Genomic DNA, 14,065 nt, shown 5'->3' with positions numbered 1-14,065 from the left:
GCATCTTCAAAGTCAGCAATGTCACTTCTCTCTGACTATAGGTGAGAAAGGCTCTCTGCATTCAAGGACGCGTGTGATTATATCTGGCCCACTTGGATTATCTGGGACAATCTCCCCATCTCAAGATTCTTAATCACAGCTGCATGGCCCCTTGTACCATGTAAGATAACCTATTCACAGGTTCCAAAGATTAGAGCATGGTTATCTTTGGGGTGCCATAATTATACTGGTCACATCATAAAATGATGTAATAAGGGTAGCAGTCTGGAAGTATAGGAGAGGCTCAGGCTTCTTGGGAGGGACAGGCACTGCAGGCTGACGACCAAGGAGGTGGAAAGCCCCTGAAAAGCCACAGAGCTGGGGCCTTAGCAAGTCTGAGGGTGCCCAGATGTGGTGAGCAGGGGGGTAGGGTGGGGGTGGGAAGTGGCCTGTGTTGTGGCTAGAGAAGGTGGCAGGGGTCAGATCATGAGAAACATGCCTGGCAGGTAGGGGGGGGGATTCTATTATGATTCTGGGAGAAAAGGGCAATAAGTAAAAGGGTCAAATGAGGGACACAATTGATTTGCACTTTAAGATCACTCTGCTGAGGTGCCTGGGGGCGCCTGGGTGGCTCAGTCGGTTGAGCCTCTGACTTCGGCTCAGGCCATGATCTTACAGCTCGCGAGTTCGAGCCCCGCGTTGGGCTCTGTGCTGACAGCTCAGAGCCTGGAGCCTGCTTCTGCTTCTGTGTCTCCCTCTCTCTCTGTCCCTAACCCACTTGCATTCTGTCTCTGTCGCTCTCAGAAATAAATAAACATTAAAAAAAAATTAAAAAGAAAAGATCACTCTGCTGCTGTGTAGAAAACAGGTTGATGAGGAGCACAAGTGCATGCAATTATGAGGGTATTTCAGTAGTTAAGGTGGGAGATGTTGATGGTCTGAACCAGGAGGGGGGCTCTGCAGGTGAGGAGAGGCCAGCCAGAGCAGATAGCAGGGCTGGTGGTTGCCTGGATGTGAGGTAAGGGAGAGATGTCCAGGTTTCTAAGTGGGATGGCCCAAGTGGTTAGGGCCTTCATGTTGACACAAGGGTGACTGGACAGGACCAGGCTTTTGGATGGGAGATGACCAGAGCTAAGTGGCTGTAGAAGGAGCAAAGGCAATTAATATAAGAATGGAAATGTATCCTGGTGGTAGGAGGCTGGTGGGTAGAAACAGGGCAAAATTTGGCACAGTCATGCCTTTTAGTTCTTATAATTGAATATTTACAGACACCATTTTGCTTTTTTTTTTTTTGGCTACAAAAAGCTTTATTGTTTCTATTTGGTCCAAGGCTTGGGAGAGGGCTCCAGGGTGGCTAAAAAGCTGCCTAGTGGCTGCAAGGAGAAGTTCAGGCACAAGCCCTGGCCCAGGCGATGCTAGAGGGGCCCCTCAAAGGCTGTTGGGCTTCAAGGGCTCCTACTGATGCTTGAAGGTGAGCCTCTGGAAGGGACACTCAACCAGCCCAGTCTGGGGGCCAGTCAGCTTACAGATGAGAGTCAGGTGGTTGCCATCTTCTTGATGAGTTTCACCTCCTCATCCAGGAAGTGGTTGTCCAGGAAGTCAGAGACGGAGGCCTGTGCAGGCAGAAGCCAGGGCGTGCAGATCCAAAAGGGCCTGGTTCAGGTTCTTCTCCATAACCAGGGTGGCTTCCATGGCATCCAAGGCTTTACCCCACTCATCCTGGGACGCTTCTGCCCATCCTGGAAGAGGGCGTGGCCACCACACTGGTTTTGCATCTTCAAGTGGGCTCAGGACCCTCCTAAGGCTTCTCCTAAGGCAGCTTGTGGAAGAAGTGGGCCAGCCCTCCAGAGCCACATGGTCGTGGTGGAAATAGAAGCCCAGAGAGAGGTAGGCGTAGGAGGTCCGCAGACGCATGTTGGTCAGGTGTCTGATGGAGGCCTCCACCTCGGTGGAATGATTCTGATGAATCCGGGTGCTCATGGTTGATCGGTAATAAGGAGCTAAGCTCAAAATAGGGTGTTGGCTCGTTTTGGAGGCAAAGGGTGGGTGAGAAGATGGCTCTGAAGGTTGTGACTGAAAAAATGTTTAGAGGGTGGTCGCAGGCTGGTAGAAGGGGTGTCCCTGGGTCTGTACCATCCAAACCCTATTGAAGCAAGAGACATCGGCAGGACCAGGGGCACACTTCCTGCAGAAACCATATTGCTTTAAGAGGCCACGATGTTAAAATGTCTTCTGGAAAATTATGCAGACCAAATATTCTGATTGTTGGTTTGGTTTAATTAAGGGCAACATATCGGTTATCATATTTCAGCCTCTCCATCTTAGCAATAAAATTTTTAAAAAATTTTTATTTTTTGAGAGAGAGAGTGAGCGAGAGAGCACGAGTGTGGGACAGAGTGCGAGTCGGGGGAGTGGCAGAGAGAGAGAGAGACACAGAATCCGAAGTAGGCTCCAGGCTCCCAGCTGTCAGCACGGAGCCTGACATGGGGCTCAAACCCACAGACTGCTGGATCATGACCTGAGCAAAGTCAGATGCCTAACTGACTGAGCCACCCAGTCACCCCTTGCCTCTCCATCTGAATAAGTAGATACTCTTTTTGCTTGCTTGCACATGACAACTTTATGTACACCATATGTTTCTTCTGATTCTTAGCCTGATGGCAGAATGATTCTTTGGGCACAGTGTAATATGACCTTGAATTTTAATAAGATTCATTTTGTTTTTCAGTAAATAACATATAGAATTGTATGTTTCAACAAGATTAACATTTTTCAAAAGGAGATTTTAGAGAAAGAGGTTTTGGTGTGAGTTAATTATGGGACTTAACAAGGAAAATCAATCAACCTGCCATGCAATACTGAATTAACCAAATGGCACGCATGCACTTGTAATCTAACAAGTTACTTTGTATACCTGTCCTAGGATGAGAGTCCACAGTTATCTTATTTAGATCTCACAACGTGAACACACGTACTAACATAGGTTTAGAAACTCCATACTAGAAGACAAAAGAGTGGATTCTCCCAGCAAGCAAGAACATTTTGGCATTCTGTACTGGCCTCCCGTGTATCCCCGGGTACTACACTTCTCTGCGGCGTGGATTGGCTTGGCTGCCCAAACTTCTATGGAGAGACATCCCTTTTGTTCTTGCCTATAGTCTGTTTCAGTGGTTCTCAAACTTCAGTGAGTATAAGAATTAGTCTACAGGGCTGTATAGATAAAGCCATGGATCTCATGCTTGACTTGCAAAGTGAGACCATTCTGAAGGTACTTTAGACTTTAATTTTTGCCTTTGGTGAAGATTTTAGAACTTCATATGGGCTCTTGGAACCTTGGGGCTATGATTCCAAGTCTGATTTTGGGAGGCATTTCAGCACCTGCCTCTGAATAGAAGAGGGGCTGAAGTTAGAGACAGCAGGGAGGCACAGTGCTGTGAAATCGATTAAATAATTAGAAGGGAATGAACACCCTGTGGTCATGTGTGTGGTAAAGAGATCCCGGAATAGCAGAACAGCAGATATTAATTGTCACATGCCAGTGCAAGAACAGAGGTGGACCCAGGACATACGCAACGAGATTCCTTTCCACAGGAAGGACCGGGATTGTCACCTAGTGCCGGACAAGCAAAGGCCCGTCTATGGTAGTTTCAGTAGAGAGAAGTACTGGGAGTACAGCTCATGTGCCCACAATAATGCCACAGGCAAGGTGTGCCCCAGCACTGACCTTCTAGAGTCACATCAGCACCTGCCATTTTAAAATAGATTCATTAAATTGAAGTTTTGTAGCCTTTTTTTTTTTAATTTTTTTTTTTAACGTTTATTTATTTTTGAGACAGAGAGAGACAGAGCATGAACGGGGGGAGGGGCAGAGAGAGAGGGAGACACAGAATCAGAAACAGGCTCCAGGCTCTGAGCCATCAGCCCAGAGCCTGACGCGGGGCTCGAACTCACGGACCGCGAGATCGTGACCTGGCTGAAGTCTGACGCTTAACCAACTGCGCCACCCAGGCGCCCCTTGTAGCCTTTTTAAAAATCATCTTGATTACATTTATTTTAAATGTTATTGTAGTTTTATAGTGGCAGAAGTATTCTTTTTTTTTTTTAAGTTTGTTTATTTTTGAGAGAGAGACAGAGAGAGTGAGTGGGGGAGGGGCAGAGAGAGAGAGAATCCCAAGCAGGCTCTGCACTGTCAGCACAGAGCCCCGATGTGGGGCTCAAACTCACAAACTGTGAGATCATGACCTGAGCCAAAATCAAGAGTCAGACACTTAAGCCTGAACCACCCAGGTGCCCCAAAGAAATATCACAGTTTAAACAAGTTACTGAGACAAGGGATGTGATGCATTGGGTGTTAAATAGAAGTCACTCCAGAAATTAATCTACTTCCAGTTCATTCTCAAACACTCACTGGGCACTTGGGTCTAAAGGTGAGTAGGTGGTAAATGGGGGAAAATTTTTCCTTTAAAAGAGTCAGTGTCTGCTCAGCTTAGTGCAATGTTGCCGTTTACTATTCCTAAGAACAATGAGAAAGCATGACAGGTCCTTCATAGCTGCCATGTGAAAATGTTAAGAAGTCCTTGTTCATTCTATAGTTAACATAGTGCTAAGTTTTAAAAATATCAGATCCTAAAGAAATTGTGGTTTATGTACACAGTGGAGTACTACGTGGCAATGAGAAAGAATGCAATATGGCCCTCTGTAGTAACGTGGATGGAACTGGAGGGTGTGATGCTAAGTGAAATAAGCCATACAGAGAAAGACAGATACCATATGGTTTCACTCTTATGTGGATCCTGAGAAACTTAACAGAAACCCATGGGGGAGGGGAAGGAAAAAAAAAAGGTTAGAGTGAGAGAGAGCCAAAGCATAAGAGACTGTTAAAAACTGAGAACAAACTGAGGGTTGATGGGGGGTGGGAGGGAGGGGAAGGTGGGTGATGGGTATTGAGGAGGGCACCTTTTGGGATGAGCACTGGGTGTTGTATGGAAACTAATTTGACAATGAATTTCATATAATAAAAAAAAAAATCAGATCCTGAAGTTTCTGCATGTTGTTGTGCACTTAACATAATCCATATTAAATACTTGATAAAATCCAGTTAGTAAAAAAACTACATGTAAAATGAATTTAGCAGAAAAGCCTCTTAAAAAAACAGCCACCAAGGTAAGACTTGGTAAAAAAAAAACGAAACAAAACAAACAAAACCCTGAAGGCTGTTGTCAGTGCAAACCTTGACTTTCAGGCTGAAATCCCCTTGCTAAGTGTAAAGGAAGAGGCTACCATAGGGGCCTTCAACTTTGTGGTCCTTTTCTTAAAAAAAAATTTTTTTTTAATGATTGTTTTTCAGAGAGAGAGAGAGAGAGAGAGAGCGAACGTGGGCAGGGGAGGGGCAGAGAGAGAGGGAGACACAGTCCAAAGCAGGCTCCAGGTTCTGAGCCATCAGCATAGAGCCCCACGCAAGGCTTGAGCTCACGAAGCGTGAGATCATGACCGGAGCCAAAGTTGGATGCTTAATCCACTGAGCCACCCAGGCACCCGTACTTTCTGTGGTCCTTTAACACGTTGTGGGGATTGGTGTGTCCACACTGACCACCTGTTCATCTTCAGACTCCAGCATCTTGTACATGCTCAGTGAGTGTTCAAGGAAGGAAGGGAGTATGTGCTTCAGAGCGATTCCTATTCAAGCATCACTTAACCGGTGACTCAGTCCATCGGCAGCTCCTGTAAATGAAGTGCTGCTTCCGGGCACGTAGGCTGTAGAGCTCGCCTATCGATTTTGAAAGGGACCATACAAATGCATGCCGCTTTCCTGGGCTGCAGCCTTGCTTCTAAGTACCTGATTCATCATGACTGTGCCCCTCCCAGCCTGGCCCATCTGCCTGCAGGCTCACCCTTGGCCCTTGAGTCTGTTCTAACTAGTGTACTAAACAGCCCTGTTTCCATGGGTGAATGGGACTTGGAATGACTTCCATGTCCTTCTGCCCTGAGTCTGGTGAGCCCCAATTATCCTGCCTGCTCCAGGTGTCTGGGTATAAACTGCAGCCTTATTTTACCCTCTCATCTTTTTTGAGAGCTTGGGTGAATGGTCTATTGATGACACTTTTCCTCAGATCTAGGTGAGGATTTTATCATCCTGGGTCTCGCATTCTTCTCTCTCTGCAGACTCTAGGACCCCCTGACATTGGCACACGTAGGAGTCCTGGAAGAGCACATGGTCGGAAGCCTTGGCTTTCTCTCCATCTAAGGCTTGATTTAGATCTACGTCTCAGCACTCGGCAGAGCTCCTTTCCCTCCACGTAAATGAGTTGACTCTTTACCTTTATAGGTTTTGCTGAAAGCAAAATCTTAATTGCCTGTCATTGAAATGAGTACGTATTACTTCTTACTAAAAATGTTCATTAGAAATAGTGTTCATGTAGGCTCAGATTCATGTAGGGTTGGTTGGTACATCTTTGGGATCCCTCTAAGCAATCTCACAAACAGTGTTCTGGTTCTTGGTATTTGGTGCAGTTAAAAGAAGGGAAATCAGAGGCTTTGAGCTGGTCTAAAGGTTTAAAGTTCCTCACCAGGAAGGCTTTTATTAGTTTCTTTGTTGATTTTTTTTTTAAACCAATTTTGTAGGAATGGTGGCTATTGAGCTAACCAATTCCTGGTCACTCACTCATCTGTCAGTCGAAGCATGAGACCCAATTGCTCCTTCCATCTATACTGAACAAACGGGAAAGGCAGGGTTATACATGGTGGGGACGTCAGGAGAAAGGAAAGTCTAGGGTGCACTGAGCTATTGCATGTTCATTTGGTTTCTCAGGTTGACATGGACAGTAAAAAAAAAAATTAGATATAGGAGAATCCTAGGAGACAGTGAATTCTTGTTCTTTTCTTCTCTCTGAGATATCTCCCATTATTCTTTGGGAGAAGAATCAGGCTCTTTTCCCAGTGAAAAATAGCAATTTACTAGACAAGGGGCATGAGTAGGGAGCATCTAAGTATGGAGACTAATTGTTAGAAATCCACTTTGCAGACTTCCACAGTGCCAGCCCTCGCCCCTACTCCTTTGCTTTTCCCTGCCCAATCTGTGGTTTTCACTGCTCTCCACTCTGTGTCAGAACCCAGCGTCCAGATGTATAGTTGGATATACATCTTTAGACCAAGCCCCATCCCTTTCACAAGCAAAGCTGTCTTCTTCTGGGCCCCTTGGTGGGATTTTTTTTTTTTAATTTAAATTTTATTTTTTAAATTTACATCCAAGTTAGTTAGCATATAGTGCAACAATGATTTCAGGAGTAGATTCCTTAGTGCCCCGTACCCATTTAGCCCATCCCACCTCCCACAACCCCTCCTGTAACCCTCAGTTTGTTCTCCATATTTATGAGACTCTTCTGTTTTGTCCCCCTCCCTGTTTTTATATTATTTTTGCTTCCTTTCCCTTGTGTTCATCTGTTCTGTGTCTTAAAGTCCTCCTATGAGTGAAGTCATATGATATTCGGCTTTCTCTGACTAATTTCATTTACCATAATACCCTCTAGTTCCATCCACCTAGTTGCAAATGGCAAGATTTCATTCTTTTTGATTGCCGAGTAATACTCCACTGTATATATATACCACATCTTCTTTATCCATTCATCCATTGGTGGGCATTTGGGCTCTTTCCATACTTTGGCTATTGTTGATAGTGCTGCTATAAACATGGGGGTGCATGTGCCCCTTCGAAACAGCACACCTGTATCCCTTGGATAAATACCTAGTAGTGCAATTGCTGGGTCGTAGGGTAGTTCTATTTTTAGTTTTTTTGAGAAACCTCCATACTGTTTTCCAGAGTGGCTGCACCAGCTTGCATTCCCACAAGTAGTGCAAAAGGGTTCCTCTTTCTCCACATTCTCGCCAACATCTGTTGTTGCCTGAGTCATTAATGTTAGTCATTCTGACAGGTGTGAGGTGGTATCTCATTGTGGTTTCCCTGATGGTGAGTGATGTGGAGCATTTTTTCATGTGTTGGTTGGCCAACTGGATGTCTTCTTTGGAGAAGTATCTATTCATGTCTTTTGCCCATTTCTTCACTAGATTATTTGTGTTTTGGATGTTGACTTTGATAAGTTCTTTATAGATTTTGGATACTAACCCTTTATCTGATATGTTGTTTGCAAATACCTTCCCCCATTCTGTCGGTTGCCTTTTAGTTTTGCTGATTGTTTCCTTTGCTGTGCAGAAGCTTTTTATTTTGATGAGGTCCCAATAGTTCATTTTTGCTTTTGTTTCCTTTGCCTCCAGAGATGTGTTGAGTAAGAAGTTGCTGCAGCCAAGATCAAAGAGGTTTTTTGTCTGCTTTCTCCTCGAGGATTCTGATGGCTTCCTATCTTACACTGAGGTCTTTAATCCATTTTGAGTTTGTTGTTGTGTATGGTTTAAGAAAGTGGTCCAGGTTAATTTTTCTGCATGTTGCTGTCCAGTTTTCCCAAGCACCACTTGCTGAAGAGACTGTCTTTATTCCATTGGATATTCTTTCCTGCTTTGTCAAAGATGAGTTGGCCATATGTTTCTGGGTCCATTTCTGGGTTCTCTATTCTGTTCCGTTGATCTGAGTGTCTGTTTTTGTGCCAGTACCATACTGTCTTGATGATTACAGCTTTGTAGTATAGCTTGAAGTCTGGGATTGTGATGCCTTCTGCTTTGGTTTTCTTTTTCAAGATTGCTTTGGCTATTCGGGGTCTTTTCTGGTTCCACACAAATTTTAGGATTGTTTTTTCTAGCTATGTGAAGAATGCTGGTGTTACTTTGATAGGGATTGCATTGAATATGTAGACTGCTTTGGGTAGTATTGATATTTTAACAATATTTGTTCTTCCTACCCAGGAGCATGGAATATTTTTCAATTTTTTTTGGTATTTTTCAATTTCTTTCATAAGCTTTCTATAGTTTTCAGTGTATAGAATTTTCACCTCTTTGGTTAGATTCATTGCTAGGTATTTTATGGGTTTTGGTGCCATTGTAAATGGGATCGATTCCTTCATTTCTCTTTCTGTTGCTTCATTATTGGTGTATAGGAATGCAACCAATTTTTGTACATTGAATTTATGTCCCACAACTTTGCTGAATTAATGAATCAGTTTTAGAAGTTTTTTGATGGCATCTTTAGGGTTTTCCATATAGAGTATCATGTAATCTGCAAAGAGTGAAAGTTTGGCCTCCTCCTGGCCGATTTGGATGCCTTTTATTTCTTTGTGTTATGTGATTGCTGAGGCTAAGACTTTCAATACTATGTTGAATAACAGTGGCGAGAGTCGACATCCCTGTCTTGTTCCTGACCTTAGGGAGATAGCTCTCAGTTTTTCCTCATTGAGGATGATATGAGCCTTGGGTTGTTCATATATGGCTTTTATGATCTTGAGGTGTGATCCTTCTATCCCTACTTTCTTGAGGGATTTTATCAAGAAAGGATGCTATATTTTGTCAAATGCTTTCTCTACATCTATTGAGAAGACCATATGTTTCTTGTCCTTTCTTTTATTGATGTGATGAATCATGTTAATTGTTTTGTGGATATTGGACCAGACCTGCATCCCAGGTATAAATCCCACTTGGTCATGGTGAATAATTTTTTAATGTATTGTTGGATCCGGTTGGCTAATATCTTGTTGAGGATTTTTACATCCATGTTCATCAGGGAAATTGGTCTATAGATCTCCTTTTTAGTGGGGTCTCTGGTTTTGGAATCAAGGTAATGCTGGTTTCATAGAAAGAGTTTGGAAGTTTTCCTTCCATTTCTATTTTTTGGAAGAGCTTCAAGAGAATAGGTGTTAACTCTTCCTTAAACGTTTGGTAGAATTCCCCTGGAAAGCCATCTGGCCCTGGACTCTTGTTTTTTGGGAGATTTTTGATCACTAATTCGATTTCTTTACTGGTTATGGGTCTGTTCAAATTTTCTATTTCTTCCTGTTTCAGTTTTGGTAGTGTATATGTTTCTAGGAATTTGTCCATTTCTTCCAGATTGCCCATTTAATTGGCATATAATTACTCATAATATTCTCTTCTTATTGTTTTTATTTCTGCTGTGTTGGTTGTGATCTCTTTCATTCTTGATTTTATTTATTTGGGTCCTTTCCTTTTTCTTTTTGATCAAACTGGCTAGGGGTTTATCAATTTTGTTAATTCTTTCGAAGAACCAGCTTCTGGTTTCATTGATCTGTTCTGTTGGGTTTTTTTGTTTGTTTGTTTGTTTCAATAGCATTAATTTCTGCTCTAATCTTTATTATTTCCTGTCTTCTGCTGGTTTTGGGTTTCATTTGCTGTTCTTTTTCCAGCTCTTTAAGGCATAAGGTGAGGTTGTGTATCTGAGATCTTTCTTCCTTCTTTAGGAAGGCCTGGATTGCTATATACTTCTCTCTTATGATGACGGTCTTTGCTATGTCCCAGAGGTTTTGGGTTGTGGTGTTATCATTTTCATTGGCTTCCATGTACTTTTTAATTTCCTCTTTAACTTCTTGGTTAGCCCATTCATTCTTTAGTAGGATGTTTTTTAGTCTCCAAGTATTTGTTACCTTTCCAAATTTTTTCTTGTTGTTGATTTCGAGTTTCATAGCATTGTGGTCTGAAAATGTGCACAGTGTTATCTTGATCCTTTTGTACTTGTTGAGGGCTGATTTGTGTCCCAGTATGTGGTCTATTCTGGAGAACATTCCATGTGCACTGGAGAAGAATGTGTATTCCTATGCTTTAGGATGAAATGTTCTGAATATATCTCTTAAGTCCATCTGGTCCAGTGTGTCATTCAAAGCCATTGTTTCCTTGTGGATTTTCTGATTAGATGATCTGTCCATTGCTGTAAGTGGGGTGTTGAAGTCCCCTACTATTATGGTATTATTATCAATGAGTTTCTTTATGTTTGTGATTAATTTATTTATATATTTGGGTTCCTCCACATTTGGTGCATAAATGTTTACAATTGTTAGGTCTTGGTGGATAGACCCCTTAATTATGATATATTGCCCTTCTTCATCTCTTGTTAGAGTCTTTATTTTAAAGTCTAGATTGTCTGATATAAGTATGGCTACTTCAACTTTCTTTTGTTGACAATTAGCATGGTAGATGGTTTTCCATCCCCTTACTTTAAATCTGAAGGTGTCTTTAGGTCTAAAGTGCATCTCTTGTAAACAGTATATAGATGGATCTTGTTATCCATTCTGTTAGCCTATGTCTTTTGATTGGAGCATTTAGTCCATTGACATTTAGAGTGAGTACTGAAAGATAAGAATTTATTGCCATGTTGTTGCTTGTAGAGTTGGAGTTTCTGATGGTATTCTCTGGTCCTTTCTAGTCTTTGTTGCTTTTGGTTCTTCCTTCCTTTCTTCCTTCCTTCCTTCCTCTCTTTTTCTTTCTTTCTTTCTTTCTTTCTTTTCTTTCTTTCTTTCTTTCTTTCTTTCTTTCTTTCTTTCTTTCTTCTCCTTCTTTTTTCTCCTTCCTTCCTTCCTTCCTTCCTTCCTTCCTTCCTTCCTTCCTTCCTTTTTTCTTTTCTTTCCTTCCTTCCTTCCTTCCTTCCTTCCTTCCTTCCTTCCTTCCTTCTTCTTTCTTTCTTCTCCCCTCAGAGAGTCCCCCTTAAAATTTCTTACAGGGCTGGTTTAGTGGTCACAAACTCCTTTAATTTTTGTTTGTCTAGGAAACTTTTAATCTCGCCTTCTATTTTGAATGACAGCCTTGCTGGGTAAAGAATTCTTGGCTGCATATTTTTCTGAGTCAGCACATTGAATATATCCTGCCACTCCTTTCTGGCCTGCCAAGTTTCTGTGGATAGGTCTGTTACAAACCTGATCTGTCTTCCCTTGTAGGTTGAGGACTTTTTTTTTCCCTTGCTGCTTTCATGATTCTTTCCTGAGTATTTTGTGAATTTGACTATGATATGTCTTGTTGATGGTTGGTTTTTGTTGAATCCAATGGGAGTCCTCTGTGCTTCCTGGATTTTGATATCTGTATCTTTCCCCAGGTTAGGAAAGTTTCCACTATGATTTTCTCACATAACACTTCTACCCCTTTTTCTCTCTCTTCATCTTCTGGAACCTCTATCATTCTGATGTTCCTCTTTAATGAGTCAGTGAGTTCTCTAATTCTTAAATTGTGCTCTTTGCCTTAGTCTCCCTCTTTTTTTCTCCTTCATTATTCTCCATAAGTTTGTCCTCTATATTGCTGACTCTCTGTTCTTCCTCATCCATCCTTGCCACCATGGCATCCATTCGAGATTTAAGTTCAGTTATAGCATTTTTTATTTCATCCTGACTAGCTTTTACTTCTTTTATCTCCACAGAAAGGGATTCTAATCTATTTTTGACTCCAGCTAGTATTCTTATTATCGTGATTCTGGTTCAGACATCTTGTTTGTATCTGTGTTGGTTAAGTCCCTGGCTTTTGTTTCTTCCTGCTCATTCTTTTGGGGCGAATTCCTTCATTTTGTCATTTTGAAGGGAGAAAAGGAATTATTGAGGTAAAGAAATTAAAATTAGAAAAAAATTAAAATTAAAAAAAATTAAAATTAAAAAATTAAAAACAACACACACACATATACAGAAAAATCAAATAAATGATGTTAGATCCTAGGTGTGTTTGGTCTGGGTGTTGAAAGGGGTTTGATAGATTAGAGAAAAAAGGGGAAAGAAAAAAAAAGGAAATTGTTTGAAAACTTGAAAAAATGAATACACTGAAATAGAATAAAATGAAATGATGGAAGTAAAATAGAATTTGAAAAACATTTACACAAAAAATATAGTAGAAAAAATTAAACATTAATAAGTTGAAAATAAAAATAATTTTTTTCTTTTTCTGTATTCAAGTAAAAGAAAAGAAATGAAAAAGAGAAAAAAAAAAGAAAGAAAGAAAATTGAATAGATGGACCAACGAACAGACTGAAATATGAATGAAATCACTTCGTTTTCTCTTAGAAGTCAAACTATGAAGCATTTTATAGTCTGTAAACTAAGCCGGCAGAGAGACTTGTGGTCCTGAAGAACGATGTTGGCCCAGTTGAGAGGGGCTTAGTGTAATGGCTCCGTTCTCCACTAGATGGCGCTGCTTAGCTTACTGGGGTGGATGGTTGTGGCGCTTGTAGGCGTGTTTGCGCATGTGCGGGAGCCGCGAGAATGGCGTCACCCAGCAACCCTCTCTACTATTGGAAGGCTCTTCTCCCGGATCAGCCATGGCACACCCGTCGTTTGTCTTTGGCTTCCATCCGCCCCCCGCTTTTACACAGTCTGTGACCAAGCTCCAGGCAGCACCTCCCACCTGAGTTTTATCTCAGATGCGGCTGTGTTTCCCGACCTCTTACTTCTGAGGGACCGCGACTCTGACCTGCCCCGCCCTTCTGCGGAGGGTCTCACTGAGCAGGGTGCGGGCCGCGTTCAGGAACGTTCACGGACGTGCTGCTGCCCATGCAGAGACTGCGGCCCCCGGGGCCAGAGCGTCCCAGAGAAAGTTCGCACCATCTTGTGGCAGGAGCGTTTCAGGGACTATGGCAAATCACAACACACATCTGGCACCAGGCTTCACCCCCAATGACCCTGTTCTAGCACCAGTGAATGTGGTTGTTCTTCCGGGTCCGCCGGGGTCTTGCCTTTGGGGGACCCCACAGCCTCTACCAGATGTCCTCCCAGCAGGGGAACCAACTCTCCTGTGTGGCCCAAAGAACCCCGGACTCCGCTCTGCTCCTGGGGATTCGTCCTTCTCACCAGAGCACCTCCAGGTATCGAGCTGCGGCGTTTCAGACTCTGCGTTCCCCCTGTTTATAGTCTTAATGGAATTTAAACCCTCTGCTTTCTCCCTTGTTAGTTTAGTCCCTGCGGCTGTTTCCACTTTTCCACTTTCTCTCCAGCTGCTTTGGGGGGGGGGTGCTTTTCCCGTATTCCGCACCCCCCCCTCCACTCTCCGCAGGCAAAAACAGCTTCCTGCCCTCCCCCCACGGCTTCTCTCTCCCCCAGTTCACCTCTCTGCGCCTCGTACCTGCTGAGTTGGGCAGGTTGCTGTGTTAATCCTCAGATCAGTTTTCTAGGTGTGCAGGATGGTTTCGTGTTGATCTGGCTTTATTTCATGGATGTGAGACACAAAAAAA

The 14,065-nt window shown here is 42.8% G+C and overlaps 1 pseudogene; it reads right to left on the bottom strand.

Moving 5' to 3' along the window:
- Positions 1–1,434: 1,434 nt before the first annotated feature.
- Positions 1,435–1,959, bottom strand: LOC115522968 (annotated as a pseudogene).
- Positions 1,960–14,065: the final 12,106 nt, after the last annotated feature.

The sequence above is a fragment of the Lynx canadensis genome, chromosome C2 (genome assembly GCF_007474595.2).
Source record: "Lynx canadensis isolate LIC74 chromosome C2, mLynCan4.pri.v2, whole genome shotgun sequence".
Lineage (NCBI taxonomy): Eukaryota > Metazoa > Chordata > Mammalia > Carnivora > Felidae > Lynx > Lynx canadensis.
This window is presented reverse-complemented; position numbering and strand designations above follow the sequence as displayed.